Consider the following 3,571-nt stretch of genomic DNA (forward strand, 5'->3'; position numbering starts at 1 on the left):
CCAAGAAGATGATAGTTCATAAAGAGTGATGGTGGAGCCAGCTACCTCAGATTGGATGATCAAGAACATCACTGCTTCTGGCAGGATGGAGTATTTCACAGTACAGCAATGCTCCAGCTGAGAAAAAATGGACAAACTAACAAAAATCTAACCAAACAAGAGATAAAAATCACCTGCATAATTGCAACATAGGAATATCAGAGCCCTTCAGACAAGAGTGGCTAAATTTCTAGAGAGGGGAAAACTGGAAAATGAGCTGATGGCGCTGCTTCTGCTTGGGTGAACCTAGCATAGATAATAAGTAACTGGTATTATCCCATGCATAGAGCCACTGCTGGGAACAGAAAAACAAGCAGATATTTCAGTAGTTATACAGAGACGTGAGGGACTAAATTGGAGATTTGAGAGGGCTAAAACATATAGCCAGGCTTCTGCTCAGGCAGTTCTCAAGTTTGAAATCAGGCAAGGCTTTATGCTAAAAAGGTACACCGAACCCTACTGACAAGCAGGGCAGAGGAGATGAAGATTAGAGTCCAGCAGTTTCCAATAGAAGAGGCCCTGGTAGCTCACTGGGAGTCATGCAGAAAGATCCCCGGCTCCCAATACTTTACATTCCTCGCACATACAAACACGCTCATCTACCTTTCCAATATCCTCAAAGGCATCAGGCCCAAGCTTGAGCTTTAGAATCGAATCCTCTAAATCGGGTCACAGTGTTGTTGAGGTTATAACCTCCTCGAGTAAGGTTTCTCTCAACCTTTAGTCTATGACTTATAGACTAAAGAAATCAGTTACCTGTCCTTCACCTCCACTCCACATCCGAGGGTGAGACAAAAACCAAAAAAGACTCCCCCTATCAAAAAGCAGGGAGAGGTAGGAAGCGCTTTGTGGTTTCTGATCCACAACTGAGCACATGATGCTAATTCCTGATTAGCCCTGCTCCATGGGAATGGTTCCATGGGATCTGGCTCTTCATTCTATTGGCTAGAGTGAAGCAAAGGACTATCCTTCTTTCAGTGGGAGAGGGACCCACGCAAAGGCTTGGATATGAGGGGTATGGCTCATTAGGGCACCTTTAGAGGATAACCACAGGGATGCAAAACCTCTTTCATACCATCCTCAGAGATATGTCTATTGCTACTTTAAAAAGAGTGACAGGGGATGCAATGTATAGCCTAGTAACTGTAGTTAAAAATTCTGTATTGGATATTTGAAAGTCTCAGAAGAATAGGTCTGAAAAGTTCTTATCACAAGAAGAATATATAACTCAGAACGGAGTTAGATGTTAACTATATTTATCTCAGTGAAAGTGAAAGGGAAGTTGCTCAGTCTTGTCCAACTCTTTGGGACCCCATGAACCATAGCCTACCAAGCTTCTCCATCCATGGGATTCTCCAGGGAAGAATACTGGAGTGGGTTACCATTTCCTTCTCCAGGGGATCTTCCCAACCCAGGGATCGAACCTGGGTCTCCTGCATTGGAGGCAGATGCTTTAACCTCTAAGCCACCAGGGAAGCCCATATCTCAGTGATCACTTTGTAATACATACAAATGCTAAATCATTATGTTAAACACTTGCAAATAGTATAACACATCAGTAATATCTCAATATTTAAAAAAGTAAAAGAAGGAAAAAAGAACCAGAGCGAAAAAGCATTTAATTTTCTATGTGGATTTGATGCTATACCAGCCTATAAACTTCAAGCTATTATTAAGGTTAATTGTCCAATTTTGAAAAATAATAAGAGATTTGTTTGTCTTATAATTCTACTACTGTCAAGAGTGTGACCTTGGATAAGTCACTTAATCCTCGAAAGTGCTATTATCCCAATTAAAACAAAAACAAAAAGACGATGCAAACTACAGAGCTCATATGGTTATTGTGAGGATTAAGTGAGATAATGTGTGTCAAGTACGTTGCCCAGTGATGGGCATTTTGTAGATGCTCTACAAATGAGAGTTTAAAAGTATTGTTTTAAGACATAGGCTAAAAAAAGAAGGATTTTAGAAATAACCTGAAGTTCTGTGTTCACAAAATTCAACCTTGCACGGATATAAAATTGTAGGTAAATGATTTACATTTTGAGAAATGCACTGTTTTGAGATCACTGTGTTCTTGAGTGAGCACCCAGTATTCTATTTCTGTGGGTGATGATCAGAATTTTCCTAAAGAGAAGGCAGGCTATCATTTTTGGACAAGGGCAATCCTGTTAGCAGAGGAAAGAGGAAGACCTTTGAACTTAGGCAACCTGTAAGGATAGTGTGCATCCCTGGATAAAAACAGCAAAATTTTGGTTAAGTTAGAATAATTTGGTTAGTAACTGAAATGTAACTTAACTTTATACTCAAAAGTGGTAAAGCTTGTACACATCACTTACTCACGGTTACAATCATTATGGACATACATCAGAGGGGCAAAGTCAGGCTGAACATTGCACCAGAAATTACTGGGCAATGAAGAGGGTTAAACAAAAATTAAACACTTTATCAAGAGTGGAGCAGAGTTTCCATAGTATGGAAAGATAGTATTATGCACATGGCTATGATTTCCAATTATATATATACTTCCCTCTGCTTGGGCTCTAAAATCACTGCAGATGTTGACTGCAGCCGTGAAATCAGAATGTTTGCTTCTTGGCCAGAAAGCTATGACAAACCTAGAGAGTTTGTCTCCGCTGAAGAGCAGAGACATTACTTTGCTGACAAAGGTCCATACAGTCAAGGCTCTGGTCTTCCCAGTGGTCACGCACGGTTGTGAAAGCTGGACCATAAAGAAGACGGAGCGACAAAGAATTGATGCCTTTGAAGTGTGGTGTTGGAGAAGACTCCTGAGAGTCCCTTGGACTGCAAGGAGATCCAACCAGTCAATCTTAAGGGAAATCCACCCTGAATATTCATCGGAAGGACTGATGCTGAAGTTGAAACTGCAGTATTTTGGTCATCTGTTGTGAACAGCTGACTCATTGGAAAAGTCTGATGCAGGGAAAGATTGAAGGTTGAAGAAGAAGAGGGCATCAGAGGATGAGATGGCTGGATGGCATCACCGATGTAATGGACATGAGCTTGGGCAGACTTCAGGAGATGGTGAGGGACAAACAGGCCTGGCGTGCTGCCAGGGCATGGGGTCACAAAGAACTGGATATGACTGGGCGACTGAGCAACAACATCATTTCAAGTATCACTATGTGTGTGTGTGTGTGCGTGCGCGCATATGTACAATTATAGATAATTCTAATAAAATTCCTTGTTTTACTAAGCAGAGTAGTCAGAAAATAATTTCCTTTTCTTTATGAGAGAGTCATAAACACACACACAGGGTAAGGTGCTATCTATATCTCAGCACAGAGATCTCTTAGGGTTGTTTTAGTGGCCGAGAGCTTAGCTTCCCTTCTCCTTTAGTCACCCCCATGTCCACTTGCAGGTTCAAAGCTTGGTGATTCTTCCAGAGCCTCCCTTGTTCATTTCAGAGGCTAGGTTTTTCCTACTTTCCATACCTAACTACTTTATATTTATTGCTAACTATAGCTTAAAAGCAATTACATATTGTTGAAGTAAGTTAGACTGTAGAAGC

General features: G+C 41.1%; 1 non-coding gene across 1 annotated transcript; it reads right to left on the bottom strand.

Annotated features, from left to right (window-relative positions):
- Positions 1-1,442: 1,442 nt before the first annotated feature.
- On the bottom strand, positions 1,443-1,514 carry TRNAW-CCA. The gene has a single exon. It is a non-coding gene; the product is annotated as a tRNA-Trp (tRNA).
- Between the last annotated feature and the right edge of the window lie 2,057 nt (positions 1,515-3,571).

This window comes from Bos indicus x Bos taurus, chromosome 16, assembly GCF_003369695.1.
Source record: "Bos indicus x Bos taurus breed Angus x Brahman F1 hybrid chromosome 16, Bos_hybrid_MaternalHap_v2.0, whole genome shotgun sequence".
NCBI lineage: Eukaryota > Metazoa > Chordata > Mammalia > Artiodactyla > Bovidae > Bos > Bos indicus x Bos taurus.